Source organism: Haliotis rufescens, unplaced genomic scaffold (assembly GCF_023055435.1).
Source record: "Haliotis rufescens isolate VD_foot unplaced genomic scaffold, xgHalRufe1.0.p SCAF_97, whole genome shotgun sequence".
NCBI lineage: Eukaryota > Metazoa > Mollusca > Gastropoda > Lepetellida > Haliotidae > Haliotis > Haliotis rufescens.
The window spans coordinates 685,274-709,126 of NW_025964391.1; positions in this window are offsets into that span (position 1 = coordinate 685,274).

Genomic DNA, 23,853 nt, shown 5'->3' on the forward strand with positions numbered 1-23,853 from the left:
CAGTATTCTCACAGCGTGTATCTTATATGTGGAATGATGAATCCAATATGAATCTAAGACGTTTACTCACTTTTGTCAAACCAACATCACGAGTACGCTGCTGACAAACAAGGATCATAAATAGGATCAATCTGGGATTCGAACCAACGGTTATAGAAACACCACCCTGCACAGCCGAGTACCATTGCCTTAGACGACTGGTCCACGCGTGTTCCCAGCATCGTTTGGAGAGATACTTTGGTCTTTTTTCTGCTATAACATCAAAACAACAGTAAGAATTAGAATGTGATGTCGTAAGTCCACATTTAGCGATAGATCCACAAAGCAGAGAGTGATGAACGGTAGTGGTGTGTGATTGAGATATGCTGAGATAACTACGGAAAGATAAATGTATGCGGAGTCGCAAATGTTCTTTGTGAAATAATACACGAGTTCCAGATACAGATAAATGTTTGAAGGTCATCTCCGAGTGTCGCTATGGATTTCCCTCTTGTCTTTAATCCCAATGCGCCTTTGCGCTCCAATGGGCGGAAATCATTCTAAAAGTTTGATTTGCCTTAACAATTTATCCTTTTTCACGCGTTGTAAATAAGTCTTCTGGAAAACAGTACCTTGATTTCCAAGTTATCATGTTCTTCTTCTGAGCTCACAGCACCTGTATTGATCACATCCAGGCACCCAAGCCATCACTCACACGTCTAGATAATCCCAACACTGGAAACATACATCTAATTCCAGTCTTGCTTAACCTGACAGAAAATACAATCTTCGCAACGAGGGGGCAATTAGTGAACTTCACAACAAATCTAGGGTTACGGGTGCAGTTAATTTGTGTCTGATATGAAAGCGGCTACAATAATCAAACCAAATCCTTACAGAAATATTTCAGTTGGTACCTTATTCCGCATTCATTGTTGCCATCCTGCCCTGAGATAATATTTTCATAACCGCATTTTATTGACATCAACTTCATAATCTATACGCTTTTGTCAATCTAATTACATAATAACAGCACCAGGTAGGTGGCGTACCTCGGGAGCACTCTTTGACTCCTACTGCATAGGGAGAATTTATTTTTACTCCCAACGTCTGACGGCAGTTGACAAGGCAGTTTCAAGCCATTACACTGGCAATACTAGTGTGCGGCAAATTACAAAATAAACTATACGCTATGAGAAATACCACCGGCCATCGGATAACGAGATAATCAAAGCTTGGTTTTACGACATGTTAAATCCATGTAAAAATGCCGACAAGGATCGTTGAAAACTTGGCGGTTGAGCTGCAATCCCTGGTGGAAATGAGTTCTTTTTCATTCGTGATTCTGCTGTGAGTTCCTCCAAGCATTAATGAACTAAACGAGAAGCTGTAAATAACATGTCTTTATCAAGTTGATACTGGGTTCTGTGAGCCGACGTAGAATGTGTTCGTGAATATATCTTTGGATCTGAAAAGATTATTATTTGTTCAAATGGTAATCTAATCTATGATGACCAAGAGTCAGTGTTGCTTTCGATTATGGTCAAAGAACAATTCGCTTAAAAGGTATATTTATTGAGAGCTTTTCTGAGATTGCGAGAGAGATGATGAGAAACTTGTTGAAATCATCGTTGATGAAACTGACCTGTTTGAATTAACGTTATGACGGAGTGTTTGAATAGCAGACATTTTATTTAATTAATGTACCATAGGGACAGTGTGAGAATGTTATTCCACTAAATGAACTATCATATCAATGTAAACCATTTTCTGTTCTGGTTGAGCTATTCCCCAAAAAAGGAACTGCCCAATCTCCATTCTAATCCTATACTTCCTCAATATACCGACACATCTTTCCCCATGCTTGTCGTAAGAGGCGACTGGGGGGATCGGGTGGTCAGTCTCGCTGACACTATATAGCTGGAATATTACTGAGTGCGACGTTAAAAAAGAAATACCTTTTTATAATTATTATTATTTTTACTACCCGTATGGATGGGTGGAATGGATGAATAGTATTACGGTCATTCTTGATTTTGACACTTCAGTAAAACGTCGTCAAATTACGCTGAGCCATTAGTATTGTTGATTTGCATTCTCCACAGTGACACGAAAGCTCTCATTTCTTGCTTTAATTCAGGATTTGGGATTAGATGTGGAATGCGTGGCCTACGACGTGACGAAGGGCTATCGGCTTGCTTTAAACTGGTAGAACCCAGGGAGAGTTGGCCAGTAAATTCAATGTGTCTCTGTTTGATTGGCGTTCTAGAGTCAAAAAGAAAACGTACAACTTTATTGATAACAACTTCTGGTTTATTGCATATAGCGACGTTTCTATGCAGATTTTGACACACTCACGCGAAGGAATCTACATCGAAACGTGGCTATATGGTGTATACCAGAAGGAAGTTGTTATCCATTTACGGTTTCGTATTCAATGTGTCTCAGTCCGTGATTTGCAGACCTTGGAACAGAGTTCTGCAGACACAGGGCTCCCAAGATCAACAGACCAGCCTCGATTAATCAGAAACCACAAATTTAGAAGAAATCGAGCCCAAACAAACATCAAATCGCTGTCTATTTGTACCAGGCCACCAGGGTTAAAGTTACTGTCTAAACGATAAGAATGCGTCTGCTTGCAGGAAATCTGTATGCTCGTGTTGCTGAATCACGTCTTGTATCATCAAGAACAAATCGACACATTCTAGCCGGACGCCAATGGTGTTTAGAGCGCAGAAATGGGAAAGTGCCGATGGTCTCGTGTTATGTTTCGAGATGAGTCCAGATTAACTCTGGAATTTCTGGATAGGTGTGGACGTGTCTGGAGGCGAACTTACGAACGTCATCCGAACGTCAATGTAAATTAACAAAGGCCACTGGACAGTACTACCGAGACAACATACTAGCGCCAAAATTAATACCGTTTGAATTTGGGCACGTTTTGTCTTTCAAGACAATACCGCTCGTACCCATCGTTCACGTATCGTCACTGACTACCCCCAGCAGCAAAACATCACCAGAATGAAATGGTCAGACATGACTCCTGACCTTTCCCATAGAGCACGTCTGGGACATGATCGGGAGACGTGTACGCCAAAGTCAAAGGCCACCCGCTACATTAGCCGAACTGGGGTAGGCGCTGTAAGTGGAGTGGAAAGGACTCCTTCAAATTGTCATTGGGAGAAAGAATCTGACCATGCCCTATAAACGAATGTTTGACCAATCGTGGGGTATGACCCATTATTGATCAAGTTATTTCAAACGTTCATGTTTTGACTACGCACCCCTGTCGCGTTCTTGATGGTTTGCACCCTTACAATACACAGCCAATATCTTATGTTGATTGTCATGATACACAAAATCTTCCTTTTTCTTACCCATCTCTGATCATCACATGATACCTCTTGGTATTTCTGTAATCATCCGCTAAAATCGAATATTAGCTACTTCCTGTTGAGAGTATATATGAGGTAAAAATAATCGGCCATCGTGGATTAGATTACCACAGATTAACAAAAATATAAACAGTTATATATTTAAAGATGTGTTCACGAACACATTCTTCGTCGGCTCACAGAACCCAGTATAAACTTGATAAAGACATGTGATTTACAGCTTCTCCTTTGGTTCATTTATGCTTGGAGAAACTCACAGCAGAATCACAAATGAAAAAGAACTCATTTCCACCAGGGATTGCAGCTCAACCGCCAAGTTTCCACCGATCCTTGTCGGCATTTTTACATGGATTTAACATATGGTAAAACCAGGCTTTGATTATCTCGTTATCCGATGGGCTGTGGTCTTTCTCATAGCGTATAGTTTATTTTGTCATTTGCTGTATACTGGTATTTCCAGTGTAATCGCTTAAGCTGCCTTGTCAACTGTCTTGAAACGTTTGAAGTAATATTGAATTCTCCCTATGCAGTAGGCGTCAAGGAGTGCTCCCTATGTACGCCATCTTCCTAGCGCTGTTATAATGTAATTAGACTGTCATGGATTATGAGGTTAAAGTCAATAAAATGAGGTTATGAAAATATTATCTCAGGGCAGGATGGCAACAATGAATGCGGAATAAGGTAGCCATTGAAATATTTCTGTAAGGATTTGATTCGATTATTATAGCCGCTTTCATATCAGACACAGATTAACTGCACCCGTAACCCTTCATTTGTTGTGAAGTTCACTAATTGCCCCCCTTGTTGCGAAGATTGTATTTTCTGTCAGGTTAAGCACGACTGGAATTAAATGTATATTTCCACTGTGGGGATTATCTAGACGTGTGAGTGGTGACGTGGGTGCCTGGATGTGATCAATACAGGTGCTGTGAGCCGGAAGAAGAACATGATAACTTTGAAATCAAGGTACTGTTTTCCAGAAGACTTATTTAAAACGCGTGAGGGAGAATGATTAATTGTTAAGGCAAATTCAACTTTTAGAATGATGTCTGCCCATTGGAGCGCAAAGTCGCATTGAGATTACAGACAAGAAGGAAATCCATAGCGACACTCGGAGATTACTTTAAACATTTATCTGTATTTCGAAGTAGTCTATTATTTGGATCAGTGTGTTCGCCAAGAGCGTCACTGGTTTGATAAACTATAACCACAATTCACCAAAAAAGTAATATTGGCGAGTCTGTAGACTTTTATCTTTCCGTAGTTATATCAGTATATCTCAATCACACACCACTACCGTTCATCACTCTCTGGTGCTTTGTGGATCTATCACTGAATGAGGACAGAAGGCTGCGACATCACATTCTTATTTTTACTGTTGGTTTGATATTTTATCAGAAAACAAGACAAAAGTACCTCTCCCAACGATACTAGGGAGCACGTGTGGCCCAGTCGTCTAAGGCAATGGAGCTCAGCTGTGCAGGGTGGTGTCTCCATAACCGTTGGTTCGAATCCCAGATTGATCCTATTTCTGATCCTAGTTTGTCAGTAGCGTACCCGTGACGTGGGTTTGACAAACGTGGATAAACGTCTCAGATTCATATTAGATTCATCATTCCACATAAAAGATACACACTGGGAGAATACTGAAACACTGTTTCAAAGTGGCTTCAAACATAGCCTGCATCAATCCCTAATGTGAAATCAGCACATATAACACAACGAAGACATGGCTGACATATTGGCAGCCCCAGATCTTTTGTGACACCGACATGCCTTTTTCATCAAGGCGTGTCTTCATAATCAAGAGACAGGCCTTCATCATCAAGATAAGTCTTCATGATCTTCATCATCAAGACAGGTCTTCATCATCAAGGCAGGTCTTCATCATCTTCATCATCAAGACAGGTCATCATCATCAAGATAAGTCTTCATCATCTTCATCATCAAGGCGTGTCTTCAAAATCAATACAGGTCTTCATCAAAATAAGTCGTCATCATCAAGATAAGTCGTCATCATCAAGGCGGGTCTTCATCATCAGGACAGGTCTTCATCATCAAGATAAGTCTTCATGATCTTCATCATCAAGACAGGTCATCATCATCAAGACAGGTCTTCATCATCTTCATCATCAAGACAGGTCATCATCATCAAGATAAGTCGTCATCATCTTCATCATCAAGACGGGGCTTCATCATCATTACAGGGCTTCATCATCAAGGCAGGTTTGCATCATCAAGACAGGTCTTCATCATCAAGACATGTCTTCATCATCAAGGCAGGTCTTCATCATCAAGGCAGGTTTGCATAATCAAGGCAGGTCTTCATCAGCAAGACGGGTCTTCATCATCAAGGCAGGTCTTCATCATCAAGAGAGGTCTTTAGCATTAAGGCAACCTTCATCGCCCTTCATCATTTGCGTCTTGTCTCCCCATTGACTGACCACCGTCAAGTAACAGAAACAGTAAACGATTATTTACATGGTGCCATCGCTTGGGTGAAATATTGCTGAGTGCGACATTAAGCAAGAAACAAACCAAATCGTGTCGTTTCTTATTCGAGACAACTTTTTTAAAAATGCAAGATGTGACCTCACCTCCAGGGAAAGCTACGATTTGAATATTTGCCCTCGCTGCAAGGTGCGAGTTAATATCAGGACCTTTAATGGTTACGACTTACCACCAGGCGGGATGCTGCTCTGGTGATGTAAAGCGGCAGCTATTTCTCACACCACAAAGACAATGTTTCAAAGTGTTAATGAAATATAACGATTAGTGAACGCGTCACACATACACAGTACACAACGTTTCGTGTCTCCTCACGGATGATCAACTTCCTGGTTTTAACTTCCATGATCAAACAAAAATGGATGAACGATTTTCAGAATGATGGCTTCCTTTTGAAAGCGCCCGAATAAAGCTAATAGTTGTTTCTCATACGACATGAGGGGACTCCAACGAGGCGTGGTGCTGTGCAAACGTATGAATGTCTCTAAAGTCAATATTTAGTTCCGATTATCTGATAATAAGTGTTTGTCATAGAACGGAATTTTGATATTTTTGTTGATTGAAAATAATAAATCATCAGACAATAGTTTGGAGAGGACCAGAACAAACAACAGAGAATCAATTCGACACTCAGCTTTGCATTAGGTGCATCTCAGCTTTGCATTAGGTGCGTATGCATGATTGCGTCTAATAACAGGAAAGTAGTTTTAAATCCGGAACCCATTCCTTTATCCTCACAAGTGGGAATAAGTGAATGGGTAGGTTGGAGTGAGTATAGTGTTACGCTACAGTCAACAGTATTTCACTCATATCGCGGCAGCCTGTAAATAATTATGTTTGTCAGGCAGACCAGTGGTTGAGAGCATGAACAAAGATCCACGAGGTCAGGTCACGATGACACAGACGAGGCAAACGACACATAGCAAGCACTCTATCACCATTACCCGGCTATTCCATAGGTGTGTAGGAGGGGAGGGAAGGAGGGTGGAGGGTGTGTGTTTATGTGTGTGTGTGTGTGTGTGTGTGTGTGTGTGTGTGTGTGTGAGGGACGGGGATGCGTGTGTGGTCTAAATTATATTTTTTCTAAGAAGAGTTCTAGCCTCTGGAGGAATGGCCAAAAATGGCCAATGAGGCTAAGTCGAAGTGTATAGTAGTTCTTTGTACCTTCACATCTAAGTCTGACAAGCGAGCGCACACACCATGTGGCCCCCCATAAGGTAGGCATTTGATATTAGCACATTCTGTTATATATGTTGTGCTGTATGCCTACAAACAAAGGTCTGAGGACATCCCATTCCGGATCACGTGAGCACGACCTTTCGTGAACTTTGACCGATGAGCGTCTTACATGAAGTCGACATTAGCCAATCAGAAAGCATCTTTCTCCAGCTTTACGGCATTTGGTTTAAATTGTCGACCCCCATTCAAGTCTACCCTTTGACAAATTTCTCTATTCAAAATTTGAAAACTGAACAGAAATTTATGGAATGTCTGATAGATGACCGACATCGTATGGCTGTACCAGGGGCTGTGTACAGTTTCCTTGGTTTCAAATGTTTGTTCCACTGAAACAGCCTTACAGCCCGTAACCATCGTTCGGAATGTACCGTGTTAACCTTTTAGAGGTTGCATGATTAGACTTTAACTTTTGCGATCTTTAAGCGATGCTCTGATTGGTCGGACCTGTAGATCTTAGTGTAGCGGTAGCGTAGCAAAGTGGTTGAAACGTTGTGTGAAACCAATCACTGACGTATCCCGTCTTGGTATTGCTGAACTAAGGCTGGGAATGCCAGTAAACATGTAGTGAGGGGGGCTGTTTCCATTCGGATGCGTCAAATTTGGAAATGTCCTCCGCACGTCTGCCATTAAGTTTTGGAAAGCTTTATTAAGGCCTTGAAGAGTCGTTTGACGCTCTTTGAAATCTTGGTAGAAAGAGGATTTGTACCTCAAAAGTTGTGAAATGTAGTCAAAGAGCTGAAACTGCTGGAATATTGCTCGACGTAAATGGAAAGTCATACCATGCCATAGTTTAACATGGATATCCCGCAGTATACTGACTCCAAGACAAACAGTCCTTGTTTTATCACCCTAATGCCGAGCGCCAGGCAGGGAAACAACAAGTACCATCTTTTGGTATGATCTGATAACCGGTAATTCCTACACTGACCGACTTTCAGCGTATCACTCCGCCATGTCAGTCAAAGCTGACTGTTAAAGTACACATATAGGTACAGCTGTTTACTTTGTAAACATACCTGGAGTTGGTTTCTCCTTCATAAGTGACAACTGAGAACGCCAGCGTAGCCTGCAGTTACTTCGGCCAGACTACCGTGGGACGCTGGGGGAGGAAAATGACGGCGCTGATGGGGAAAACTGTCAATCTCATTCCTTTGGCCTACTTTGGGGGAATACAGTTCTTTTATAATGAGGTCAATGGTTCATATTAGTGGGGAAAGAGAGGAACGTGCCACAGATTAACCATCTAGTATGTGTAGTTAACTTTAGCCTTCCGCCTGGTCAATTCTTCTCCTCCCCTCCTACCGTATCCCCCTCCCCCCGCCCCCCACAACTCAGTGGACACACAGTGTCACGTCGTAATATATCTCAGTTGTAGAGTCCCGTCAACTAACAGTCGTACAACTAGCAGCAGTATGTTCTTTCTCAAAAGTCGATTGATCCAAAAACGGTACCCAAGTTTGTGGCCTTTCCCGAAATAATCTATTTTGTTTAGAGTCTTACGTTGATAAATTGCCCGTCATATGATATTTGTAAACAGTTTTGCTGTTTTGATAGAATTACGCTATGATCTGTACTGAGCCAACCGTGAAATAGCTGAGTATTCTCATTTACTGGGCTGGTTAAGACGTAATATATGATCCCCGCCAGTTGTTGGCTTCTCCCAGCTGTATATGCAGCCACTAGGGTTCCCGGCTTGTACTGAGCTCCCAGCTCTACTGTACTCAGCTCCCAGCTGTATATCTCCCACTGGGGTCACCTGCTTGTACTGAGCTCTCTCTGGGGGGTTGGGCTTTGGGGGTTAGGGTATTACCAAAGTGGAAACGCCTCAACCTGCACTAACCGGACATGCCGTGATTATAACTCAACTACAGTGTAAAACCCAAGTCACTCGCTCACTCATTACACAAATCATACTAGAATATTGGAATATGGGCAGTTTGCTATGAACCTGTTATAGTGACATTTATGAAAAATTAACAAATGTCGAAAAACACTATATTGGTGATGCGAATAGATGTTGATTGTCCCTGTTTTCAGTCCAAAATTGGTTTGAGTGAGTCAGTGAGTATGGTTTTACGCCGCTTTTAGCAATATTCCAGCAATATCACGGCGGGGGGACACCAGAAATGGGCTTCACACACTTTACCCATGTCGGGAATCGAACCCGGGTCTTCGGCGTGACGAGCGAACGCTTTAACCACAAGGCTACCCGACCGCCCCCCAAAATTGGTTTGAAATGTTATGGCCACATCGGGAAACAAAACCAGTCCTGGTGACAAGCGAACACACGAGCCACGTTCCTAACCCACGAGAAAATGCGAGAGACATGACAAAACACACACACGCGCAAAAACGATCGCAAGTATGTGCCATGATGATCGACCGTGCGTCGTCGACGCCACACAGACTAATGTCACACAGAAGATTAAGATTAACGCCTCTGCAGCATCTTCTTTGAAGAAACGTTCGGTGAATGTCCGTGGTCATTTCAACTGGCTAATCTTGAGAATAGTAGAATTTACGCGACTTTTCTCGTGCTGTGGTATCTCGGCTCATATTGTTCTCCGTGTATAGACGCTCTAAGATCTTACGTAAATTTCTGGTCAGCCAATATTAAACTTGAAAGGTTTCGACAGTGTGAGGACTGAGCGGGATAGGATGCAGATTAATTGGACATGATCAAAGATGGCCCATGATTTGTATTGTCCGTGGATTGCACTGTATTTCGCAATCTTCTCCAGCAAAAGTTGGGTTGTCTTGACATCAAGGTGTAGTTTGTGGGCGATCTGTGTAGCAGGACTCTAATTATAACCGGCTTCTGAGACACGCCAAAGTGCACTTAAAAGTACACTTGAAGTACTGTGGTAGGGATGCATCACGTAACCATCCGCTGTAGTCGCTGTGTGGTGCCCACGGGTACCACATTGTGTAAGCGATGCCATTTATCGGTTGAGGGATGGAATCGGTAAGCTTTAAGTCGGTTTTATCATGGGGCGGGTTATTACAAACATAAAACGATTGGTGGGTACCATCTTTAGAGCAGGCATGGTATCCATGTCCGATAATTTGAGGCACGTGTGCTTGAATAAGATATCTCTGTCACTCGTCAAACAGCCATCATCTTTGGTTTCGAAAAGTCAAATAAAGTCACCGTTCTTATTTCCCTGAGTTGCCCTGGGCGCCCCAGAGACCTAGGATCACGGGTTCGAATCCCGGTTTTCCCTGATTATGTTTTAAGGTTTGTCAGCACCATATCCATACTCGTAGGTTTCCTTCACATCGCATTTTCCACCCACATTAAGCCGACACGCCGTGATATAACTGGAATACTGTTCTAAACGACGTTAAAACAAACTCACTCACCCACCTTGCTTTGTTGAAGATTTTACTAGCAAAACATGCACTCAACAAAACCTACTAACACATGAGCTTCTAAACTGGTGTAAGGTCAATAATAATAATAATAATAATAATAATAATAATAATTATAATTATAATAATAATAATGTGCACTTATAATGCGCTAGTCTCCATGTAGCAGTTCATGCCCAAAGCGGCCATTTGATCAGTAAGCACGCAGCCAACAGATGAAATCGATTGGAAAACATATCCCGCTACAAAAGAATTCTCTCCACTTGTACACAACGAATCAGCCAAAACTAAAAAATATAATTAAACAAGTTTGATCGGAGGGAGCAGTGAAAGCCGATATAAACAGTATGTCAGAATAACCCGTTGAAAACCCGTTGTGTGTGTGGTGGAATAGCCTACTGGTTAAAGCGTTCACTTGTCACGCCAAAGACGAAGGTTCGATTCCCAACATGGGTACAAAATGTGTGATGCCCATTTCTGGTGTTCCCCGCCATGATATCTTTTGAAATACCGCTAAAAGCGGCGTAAAACCATACTCGATCACTCACTCTGATAATTGGAGAGGAAATTTTGTTTGACTGGGTCAGAGTATAAATACAGTTCGATACTGGGCTTGATATGTTTGAGGGGCGGTCGGGTAGCCTGGTGGGTTAAAGCGTTCGCCCGTCACGCCGATGACCCGGGTTCGATTCACAATGTGTGAAGCCCATTTTTGGTGTCTTCCGCCGTGATATTGCTGGAATATTGCTAAAAGCGGCGTAAACCATACTCACTCACTCACTAATATGTTTGACATGGCGAGTCAGAGTGTCATACACACGGAGAGTCAGGCATGGCGCTCCTCAAGTCCCATTCACTGCGGTCTTCCTTTTACTGAATCGCTTCATTATCTGCCTCTTCATCACTCTGCCAGCGTCGGCTCCATGTCCACAAATCCATTTCTTCATTTGATCACCTCTTAACCTTGTTGGGTAACTGTTAGTTTCGGAGTCACTTTAAATGTTGGTCTTTCCCGGCCACGAGTGACCTTTGTAATCAAACAAGTTATCTCCACCGGTTAGTGTGGCGATTCGGGGCACAGCAGGGGTGTTCCTTATGGACAAGCCGACCGCACCAGTAACCGAGGGAAATCAATCAAAAACGCCATGATTCAAAAACTGGTCTTTTCGCTTGTGAACATTTGTAATTTGATTTCTCATTCGTCCCACTGTGCTTGATGATTCCTTAACCTCATTGCTGTCCAAAACCCGCGGACCAATTTACACCCCGGTTTCAGAAATCACTCCGCCCTCCTCAACGTCGGAGCTTGATCACTGATTATTGCATTTATTTGTGCGTTGACCATCCAAGCTGAGCCGAGCTCAATTTATACAGGCAATATTTCACCAGGAAGATGAAATATCAAGCAGCGGAGGGACATGAATCGTGATGAGGCCGACGGTAATAGGACGGCCTGCGCGGAGTAATTTGGGTCTAACGAAAGCTATGAAGCGTTGTCGAGGCTTTTAAAACAGGCAAACAGTGTAGCTCGTCAACGGAGCGTTCCAAAGAACAGGAATATTGGTAAAAAATGAACGGCGCGAAATGAGTGGTATGGAATCTAAAATAGATTCTCATTTGAAGCCTTACAAAGTGCGGCATTAGGAAAGCCTTGTGAGGCACAACTCTGTTTCGACCACAGGGAGATAGGTAGTCCACAAAAAACATGCCTTCCACTAGGGTGCAACTTGAGCAAGAAACGAATGGTAGAATGCCTTTGATTTAACGGTAATTTCAGGCAAATGATTGCCAATTTCATTGGAGAATTACGACAGCGATACCAGAGCTGCTGCGCGGTGGCTGTGATCGGGACTTTCCGTGGGGGGATACTAAGTATATCATTTCTGCTTGGACGAAGATGCCGATACAATTGAAACTGGTTTAGGTCGTACTTCATGTACAGTTGATATAATATTGTCATTGGGCAACAGTATATGTACAATGATACAAAGGCCGCAACTGTAATATCGTTCTCTGGGTAGACGGAGGGCGGACTTTTTTCTTCATAAAAAAAGACCATTGGTGAACATGATATTTATCTCAGCTGATGCTGCCAATAACTTATGGAATAATAATGGCCAGACATGCGTTTTTTCGATTTATTTTTTTCATTTCGTGCCGTAAAAAGTGTTGTATTTTGTCTGCCAATTTGGAAAGAATCTATGATTCAGGAGATACAGCTCGTCTCCAATATGATTTTTTTTTAAATGTATGAAAAACGTTTAAACATTTTTTCCTTTTTCCAATGTGTTCCGAATGCAAGAAACTCCATTTCATGGCCTTTTATTGTTTAGTTCCATTTTGTTTGTTTGCTTGTTTAATGTAATTTGGGACATGTATGTGCATGTTATTATGATAACACGACACTACTTCAATCTAAGAAGCTATATATTTTCTGTATATTTTCTTATCTACATGTGTATATTGTACAATCCCGAGAAATACCATTTTCAGGCAGTAAAGAAGTTCTGCAGAAATAATTATCTGGGTGATTTTGTTTATAAATGTGGCCAGTGTCTTCGAGTACCAGTTCGAGTTTGTCTTACCGTTCGACACTCAGGTGACCAGTGCGCTGGTCATAAAGACGTTACATCGGAATTAGATACGACTGTCATGGTCCATCATGGTCCTCGGTTCCAATACGTGCCAGTGTGAAGTGTCAAATATGTGTCTGGTATGTTAACCCATAATGGAAACATAATTGTTAGTTGACTTCAAACATGTATCACCCGGTGTTATAAAGTAAGAATACTGACTATGTTCCCCATCAGTTCTAATTGGTGGGATGAAAGACACCACTCATGTATTTCCCTCTGAAACACCACACGAAACAGAAACACGAACTAAGGAAATATCTATATAAAATCCCTTCATTACAGACTTGACGAGTATCCATGCACTTTGTGATCACTTCAAGACTATTTTGTGCAATCGACGTGATGTCGATTTGAAATATTAGTCTATCTAGTGATGTAATTGAAACTCTCCGGTTTTTCTGATGAACAAATTATCGTTAATAGTGGGGTTTGGCATTTCGACTTTAAGCGATTGAACTAGCATCTCGTTTTGAGGTTCTGGATTTCAAAAAAATCTTAAAAAATGCAGTTTACTAAGCCCTGCCTGCCTGGATAATTGAGTTTAGACGGACATCCTGATCATATCTCAGCAACAAATGACGGCAGGATAACTTTTGGAATTGTTTTAGAAGTCCTAGGGTAAAAATTGGCATTTCTACAGACTCACAAGCTGCCAAGGCAATACCTGTTTTATTTGTTCGATTCCTTAATGAACCACTCGATTTGTAAATTGTTCTTGGCCGATTGTCCCCAAATCAAATTTATTTCAATGGAAAGTGTTCTCGCGGGTTGTAATCAGAAACCACATAAAAAGAATCATATTAAGTGAAAACAGAAAGGTTCAATCTCGTTTTGAAAAAGAATTCTGACCCATCTATTTCTTGAATGGTTCAACTAATTAGAAAAAAATATATCTCGGAATCACTCTAATTGTTCAATAGGAATAACACGTTTTTAACGTAAAATGTTTGTATCTTTTTAGGGGATATTAAACCTCGTCGCGATGTAATATTACCATCTGATCTCCGAAGGCCAACAATTACGTCTTGCTACAGGAACAGTGATAAAATAGGAAAACACGTCGCTTAAAAGGACACAACAACTTGATTCTATGATCATCGGGATGCTTGGTTCCAGTTGCTGGTTTCCGATTTGTCCGGATCGTCTTCGGGAACCCATGCTTGCTGTAAAAGGCCACTATGTTTGTCGTAAGAGGCGGTTAACGGGAACCGGTGGTTAGGCTCGCTGACCTGGTTGATGCATGTCATCGTATGCTAATTGCGTGGATCGATGCTCATGATGTCAATCACTCGGTTATCTGGTCTAGACTCGATTATTTACAGATCGCCGTCATATAGCTGGAATATTGCTGAGTGCAGCGCTAAACAACAAACAAACACTCTGATGATTGTTAGTGGCAGCCAATTGAAGCCCTCGTAAAATGTTCGGTGCTGTTGTTTGTACATTGTTTTTATTGATGGTCTGAGAGTACCGTTGTATATTAGAGCTATCTCCTTGAGTTGTGTGTCGACCTTTGGATAGACTATATATTTCAAAATTTTCTGGAAGGCTGGCTGTGCCCATATAAGAGCGAGGGGAGGGCGATTCGAAGCAATTTATCATCTTTGTCCAGAGCGGACGGGATACCTATCTGAAAGTGCTGTCTTTTCTGCCTGCTTCCGACACTGTTCCCTGGATTCAAGAATTGAGCATGTGTCCCATTCAAGACATGCAACTGTGACATATACTTGACATTCGTGAGTGCATTGACTGATGTTGGTTGTTGGTTGGTTTGTTGTTTAACGCCGCACTCAGCAATATTCCAGGTATATGACGGCGGTCTGTAAATAATCGAGTCTAGACCAGACAATCCAGTGATTGATATAATAAACATCGATCCACGCAATTAGAATCGTTGAAATGCATCAACCAAGTCAGCGAGCCTGACCACCCGATCCCGTTGGTCGCCACTTACGACAAGCATAGTCACCTTTTACGGCAAGCATTTCATTGAGTTGCTGAAGACCTATTCTACCCCGGATCTTCACGGGTCGACCGATGTAATAGGTCCTATGACTTAAAGCTGCTGCCGCTTTCTTGACTCATTGTACTGCCTTTTGTGATTGTAAACGTATCATGTGTTTTTCAATATAATTTATTAATAATTCATTGATGTTGTATGGCTATTTTATTGATTTCACGTACCGATTTCTCGTAAACTTTGGCGTTTCTATTTGGGAATCAACACATAGACATTCCACAATGATATACATACCCTGGATCCAGACGCCATCGAAACTTCGTGGCGGATATGACGTCACGACCTCCATCTCTAACCTCTAACGCTAACCAAGCACAGAATGTCTGTCGCGTGTGAGTTTAATCTCAGTAACCAATCAAATTGACTCTTCTTTACGAGTTGGACATAGATCTACATTTAAAATAACAGTCTCGTTCGAGCGATCCCTCGACATATTTAAAAAAAGGATTTTACTTTGAATGAGAATTCATAAGATTTTTTCTTGGATATTGAGACAGAAGGGTGAAAGTCCTCATGGTTCCACGTGTCCAGCTGTGTTGGAGATGGTACATAATAACACTAGTTGAGTAGTCCTCATGGTTCCACGTGTCCCAGCTGTGTTGGAGATGGTACATAATAACACTAGTTGAGTAGTCCTCATGGTTCCACGTGTCCAGCTGTGTTGGAGATGGTACATAATAACACTAGTTGAGTAGTCCTCATGGTTCCACGTGTCCAGCTGTGTTGGAGATGGTACATAATAACACTAGTTGAGTAGTCCTCATGGTTCCACGTGTCCAGCTGTGTTGGAGATGGTACATAATAACACTAGTTGAGTAGTCCTCATGGTTCCACGTGTCCAGCTGTGTTGGAGATGGTACATAATAACACTAGTTGAGTAGTCCTCATGGTTCCACGTGTCCAGCTGTGTTGGAGATGGTACATAATAACACTAGTTGAGTAGTCCTCATGGTTCCACGTGTCCAGCTGTGTTGGAGATGGTACATAATAACACTAGTTGAGTAGTCCTCATGGTTCCACGTGTCCAGCTGTGTTGGAGATGGTACATAATAACACTAGTTGAGTAGTCCTCATGGTTCCACGTGTCCAGCTGTGTTGGAGATGGTACATAATAACACTAGTTGAGTAGTCCTCATGGTTCCACGTGTCCAGCTGTGTTGGAGATGATACATAATAACACTAGTTGAGTAGTCCTCATGGTTCCACGTGTCCAGCTGTGTTGGAGATGGTACATAATAACACTAGTTGAGTAGTCCTCATGGTTCCACGTGTCCCAGCTGTGTTGGAGATGGTACATAATAATACTAGTTGAGTAGTCCTCATGGTTCTACGTGTCCAGCTGTGTTGGAGATGGTACATAATAACACTAGTTGAGTAGTCCTCATGGTTCCACGTGTCCAGCTGTGTTGGAGATGGTACATAATAACACTAGTTGAGTAGTCCTCATGGTTCCACGTGTCCAGCTGTGTTGGAGATGATACATAATAACACTAGTTGAGTAGTCCTCATGGTTCCACGTGTCCAGCTGTGTTGGAGATGGTACATAATAACACTAGTTGAGTAGTCCTCATGGTTCCACGTGTCCCAGCTGTGTTGGAGATGATACATAATAACACTAGTTGAGTAGTCCTCATGGTTCCACGTGTCCAGCTGTGTTGGAGATGGTACATAATAACACTAGTTGAGTAGTCCTCATGGTTCCACGTGTCCAGCTGTGTTGGAGATGGTACATAATAACACTAGTTGAGTAGTCCTCATGGTTCCACGTGTCCAGCTGTGTTGGAGATGGTACATAATAACTCTAGTTGAGTAGTCCTCGTGGTTCCACGTGTCCAGCTGTGTTGGAGATGGTACATAATAACACTAGTTGAGTAGTTGTGATGTCGTTATGTCCCGCAGACGGAGATAGTTCCCTGTAACCAATGTCGCGTGATTGGATTGGTGAGTCCGGTTATTCAAACTGAACTCAAAACTCAAGATGGTGACGAATAGCATCTGGGTGTATTGGAATGGATATACATTAATAATACGCTGGATAATCGACCATCAGGAAAGGAAAAAAAAAAATATCTAAAATTAGTTAAATCTACTCATCAAAGGATAAAACTGTACATCTTTCAATTTTGAAAACAACAACCTGTTGTTATGTAAAGAAAAGGGTTATCCCCCGTAGCCTCACTTTGGCAAACAGTTTGAAGAAAACTAATGGACTACATAATAACGACACACGGTACTTTCGAAAATCAGGTTCGCAGACTTGGTTGATGCATGTCATCGTATTCCCATTGCCTGGATCGATGTTCATGATGTCAATCACTGGATTGTCTGATCTAGACTCAATTATTTACGGACTGCCGTTATATAGCTGGAATATTGCTGAGTGCTGCGTTAAACAACAAATAAATATACTCTTCAAAAAGAGAAACGCAAAGCCAGATTTTCCTGAAGAGTATAAATATAATTCCGTCCAGCTTGCCGAAGAGAACACCACCCTGTTACTCTTTATCTATAGAGACATTAGACGAATATTTACGGTTTATTATAAAAAACGAGACTGAACATATTCTCTGGATATATGTTTTTTTTCACGGTCCTCCGTGGAGACCCGGTAAGATCAGGGACCCGTTCCACAAAGCGAACTTAGCGCTACGACTGTCGTAAGTCAGTGTTAAAGAATGGGAGTTACGACCGACTTAGCGCTAAGATCGCTTTGTGGAACGGGGCCCAGGTCACCAACACTATATTGCTGGTTCTGAGAGAAGGCTAAATTGGATCGGGTGGTCAGTCTCAGTGAAATGGCTGATCACTGTTCCAACGTGGTCATAATTCCTGAAGCCCTTTATGTGTATCCCTCAATCATTTTCTGACATATTGCGACGAAATACCTCACTCACATACTCTATTCAAAGAAAAAGTGTTTGTCATGCAACATACGATCATTTCTGTGGAAAAGGTGAGGTGAAATGGGGTTAAACGTCGCGTTCAAGATGATTGCACATACATAGCGCCGTGCGTGCACGTGTGTGCGTGGCTGCTTGTACTAGTCCGGGTTGATGCCGATTTTTAGTGCTAGCTCAGTGTGACACCATGCAGCAGTTTTAACATGTGACTACACTCAGACACAGCATACTGACTCCGAGCCGACCAGTCCTTGTTTAACTCCTCAATGCCGAGCGCCAGACAGGGTAACAAGTACCATCTTTTAACGTGTGCTGGTATGACGCGGACGGGAACCGAACCCCGGACCTTCCGCTCTTCGGGCGGACGCTCTACCACTAGACCACGGAGGCGGTCATTTCTGTGGAAAACAATATGGCGCACACGATTATGAACGGACTTTCAAACCTGCACTCGTGGTGTGACAAATAATGGCCTTTGTGAACAAGGTCGTTAAGGCGTGTGTAACGAGAAAGCTAAATTAACGGTTCCATTGGCAACATTCAGCGGCAAGTACAATCCTGTTGTCATCAAGGTCCCATCTTCCATTCATCTTTTCTGCTGATGTTAGGAGCGGAAGTGATGCCTTTGACGACATTCAATCAGTTACCATGGTTACACAGTGATGACGCACGCTGATTGGTTGAGAGGGAAAGTGAACAATACTCATCCAACACCCGCGTTATAATTGTGTGATGTACTTATTAATTATTAGCCGGGAAAGCAACAATTATGTTTGTTGACAATGGCAACGTAACTACGTTGTCGTCGATGACGTGTTTACTCTGCCTTCAGTGACGTCGCTGGTATGGTGTTGGACAGGGTCACATGAGCAGGCGTTGTTGTTGTGGTTTCAAGAACATTGTTATCTTTACATACCTCAACGGAAGCATGTATCAGTCTTGTACTTACGTTCAACATGGAGTGTTAAGGCGGTAAACCCAGGAGATAAGAAGCGCTATAACCACGACGTAGATAAAACCATCAGTCGTATGCTATCCCCCGCATTGTTCGGCGATTTGAGGGGGCGGTGTCATGATACATTTTCCTTCCATGTGTCAGTACTGGCTTCAGACGGGATTATTCTACATACTGTTTCCAATCATTCCCTTTTTTTGTATTTCCACGTACTCTATTTTCTTCCTTTTCAATTGGCCAGTCTCATGTGTATAGATTTTAGACGTCAGCTACTGGCTGCCCAGAATATAGCTTCTTCAGTGAAAAGACTACAAGAAAAAACTGATTATTTTTCACGGCGTTAAATTCCGCTACTTACCAAGATGAGACATGGCCTTGTTGAAGTAAAAAGAAATGTGCATGTTATGTTTTGAGGGTAAAAAGGAGTGAAATAACAAAAAGTTCCATATTCTTAAAAATATATGTTTTAACGAGTCTCACTAACAAAAAAGCCCCGCGATGGTATTCATTATGTACGAACAAATGTTTTTTCATCATACTGAAAACTTGATTTTTCATCCATATAAAATTTTCACAGTTAGTTTTACGAACTATAGTGAGATGATATAATGCTTGTTTTCGTATTCACTTTTTGGGTGTACATCTGATATATCTGATAAATTGTGGTCTGTCAGCACCATACCCGTGCTCGTGGGTTTCACCAAAGTGGCAAGCTTCACTTCGGGCTTTCCTCCCACGATAAGCTGACACGCCGTGATATAAGTGAATACTGTTCAAAACGGCGTTAAACACAATTCACTCACTCACATAGATATGTCGTGAAAGCAAGGGCGAAAGAAAAAGGTTATTTCAGTAGTGAAACCGTTCAAGTGTACATTTATTTACATTTGTAAAACAAATAAACAATATGTCACATCCTTGTGCATAATAATCTTTTGTTTCAGCTTTCAGTTTCCTGTTTCATGAACATCAAAAAGTTAACCCTCGCAATATTTAAAAATACGCCGTTTAATCGGAAATCTGTTTCAGGAATCGAACTTAAGATATTATTAATGAAAGAAAAACGTTAACCAAACCAAACCAAACCCATGGATGTCGCCGCATGTGTACCAAATGACATTGAGCTTGCATTGAAATTACCCAACTTTTTTAAATTGTAATAAAATGAAGCACGTTGAATTACTCGCCCCTAATGTTAAGCACAAACGCTAAAACGCGTGTGATGTCAGATCGCCGATAAACAGACCTCGATGGATTACAATCACTTTCCACTGCCACAAAATGGCCCCTATTAAACACCATAGCTCCATACATCACAGTCAGGGCGAGATGGAAGCACAAATTGTGAAAGCATTTCACGGCATTCGATCCTCCATTCCGGGAACAGGAAATTCAGCGCTTTCTATTGACAGAAACTGAGGCAGGCATTTTTCATCGGCCGGGACTATACACACACAGCCTGGTTCCATCCTAGAGACCCACCAGCAATGGGATTGAAACAGCACCGATATAAACACTCCAATGAGACCATTTCACCGTGTTTCGATCGCACGCAATATGATATTGATAAATTCATTCATATACTTTATCATTGAACGCGAGGACAATGCGACTTTTGATAGCATAACATTGAAATATTGACACTTGCAGTATGTAGCGTGTATCTTAATAACTAGCTGTTAGTCACTGCAGACAGCGTCTGACCGGGCACCGATAGCAACGCTATTGTGGGGCCCCGACAGGGGGTCGGCCATGGGTTGACAGCGTTAAAAAGCCCAAGTGGATATCATTATTATTTGAAAAAAAAATCGATAAACAAACCATACAGAAATAGCTTTACAACTTTAGATACATGGGCTTTCTGAATGCGGGGGAACGTATTGTTCTAGAGGAAACATCCCTCAGCTGTTTCTGTTAATGGCGTTTTGGTTATATTTAATTTTTTAAATTTTTTTTACATCAGATAGTGTTTACTCACGGGCGAAAATCATAACGACTTTCACCTTCCGGGTGCATACAAGACATTGAGAACATATATATGTAGAACATATCTCCTTGTGGGGATATTACGTAGAATATATCTAACTGTGGGGATATTACGAAGAATATATCTCTCTGTGGGGATAATACGTAGAACATTTCTCCCAGTGGGTATAATACGTAGAACATTTTTCCCTGTGGAGATACTATGTCGAACATTTCTCCCTGTGGAGATACTACGTAGATTTTTTTTCCCTGTGGAGATACTACGTAGAACATTTCTCCCTGTGGAGATACTACGTAGAACATTTCTCCCTGTGGAGATACTACGTAGAACATTTCTCCCTGTGGAGATACTACGTAGAACATTTCTCCCTGTGGAGATACTATGTAGAACATTTCTCCCTGTGGAGATACTACGTAGAACATTTTTCCCTGTGGAGATACTACGTAGAACATTTTTCCCTGTGGAGATACTACGTAGAACATTTCTCCCTGTAAGGATACTATGTAGAATATATCTTAGGGTTATATTTTATGGTGTGTGAATGCATTATATATCTGTTTATGTCAGAGCGATGTACACCTTTAAATGTAACCACCTTATTGTAAAGGAAGGCGAAGGGTACTTGAGCCAAGCACATGAATACTTACCTTACAGAAACCAAAGCACTGACCCAACCCCCACCTTTTGTCTAGATTACATAACTGTTACCTAGTTTATACCAAGTGGTGGACCTGATACTTCAGTCACTCTCAAGCAGTTAAACGGCCAAGTAGCTTAACTCAGCAACCGTGATACTGCTGCTGTAACTTGTAACATTCTACAGCTGCTGTTGTTGCCGCTGTTGCTGTTACGGGCGTGGTGTAGACATCTTTAAATTGACACAGACTATGCTACATTCTACAGCTGCTGTTGTTGCCGCTGTTGCTGTTACAGGCGTGGTGTAGACATCTTTAAATTGACACAGACTATGCTACATTCTACAGCTGCTGTTGTTGCCGCTGTTGCTGTTACAGGCGTGGTGTAGACATACTAGACATCTCTAAATTGACACAGGCTATGCTACATTCTACAGCTGCTGTTGTTGCCGCTGTTGCTGTTACAGGCGTGGTGAAGACATACTAGACATCTTTAAATTGACACAGACTATGCTACATTCTACAGCTGCTGTTGTTGCCGCTGTTGCTGTTACAGGCGTGGTGTAGACATACTAGACATCTTTAAATTGACACAGACTATGCTACATTCTACAGCTGCTGTTGTTGCCGCTGTTGCTGTTACAGGCGTGGTGTAGACATACTAGACATCTTTAAATTGACACAGACTATGCTACATTCTACAGCTGCTGTTGTTGCCGCTGTTGCTGTTACAGGCGTGGTGTAGACATCTTTAAATTGACACAGACTATGCTACATTCTACAGCTGCTGTTGTTGCCGCTGTTGCTGTTACAGGCGTGGTGTAGACATACTAGACATCTCTAAATTGACACAGACTATGCTACATTCTACAGCTTTTGTTGTTGCCGCTGTTGCTGTTACAGGCGTGGTGTAGACATACTAGACATCTCTAAATTGACACAGACTATGCTACATTCTACAGCTGCTGTTGTTGCCGCTGTTGCTGTTACAGGCGTGGAGTAGACATACTAGACATCTCTAAATTGACACAGACTATGCTACATTCTACAGCTGCTGTTGTTGCCGCTGTTGCTGTTACAGGCGTGGTGTAGACATACTAGACATCTTTAAATTGACACAGATTATGATACATTCTACAGCTGTTGTTGTTGCCGCTGTTGCTGTTACAGGCGTGGTGTAGACATACTAGACATCTCTAAATTGACACAGACTATGCTACATTCTACAGCTGCTGTTGTTGCCGCTGTTGATGTTACAGGCGTGGTGTAGACATCTTTAAATTGACACAGACTATGCTACATTCTACAGCTGCTGTTGTTGCCGCTGTTGCTGTTACAGGCGTGGTGTAGACATACTAGACATCTCTAAATTGACACAGACTATGCTACATTCTACAGCTGCTGTTGCTGCCGCTGTTGCTGTTACAGGCGTGGTGTAGACATCTTTAAATTGACACAGACTATGCTACATTCTACAGCTGCTGTTGCTGTTACAGGCGTGGTGTAGACATACTAGACATCTCTAAATTGACACAGACTATGCTACATTCTACAGCTGCTGTTGTTGCCGCTGTTGCTGTTACAGGCGTGGTGTAGACATACTAGACATCTTTAAATTGACACAGACTATGCTACATTCTACAGCTGCTGTTGTTGCCGCTGTTGCTGTTACAGGCGTGGTGTAGACATACTAGACATCTCTAAATTGACACAGACTATGCTACATTCTACAGCTTTTGTTGTTGCCGCTGTTGCTGTTACAGGCGTGGTGTAGACATCTTTAAATTGACACAGACTATGCTACATTCTACAGCTGCTGTTGTTGCCGCTGTTGCTGTTACAGGCGTGGTGTAGACATACTAGACATCTCTAAATTGACACAGACTATGCTACATTCTACAGCTGCTGCTGTTGTCGCTGTTGCTGTTACAGGCGTGGTGTAGACATCTTTAAATTGACACAGACTATGCTACATTCTACAGCTGCTGTTGTTGTCGCTGTTGCTGTTACAGGCGTGGTGTAGACATACTAGACATCTCTAAATTGTCACAGACTATGCTACATTCTACAGCTGCTGCTGTTGCCGCTGTTGCTGTTACAGGCGTGGTGTAGACATCTTTAAATTGACACAGACTGTTTTGCATTCTACAGCTACTGAACAGGGTTCCCCTTCCGACAACCGCTATGCTCTGTGCCAGCTCAGGTGGGAAACAGGTAGTTAACGAGC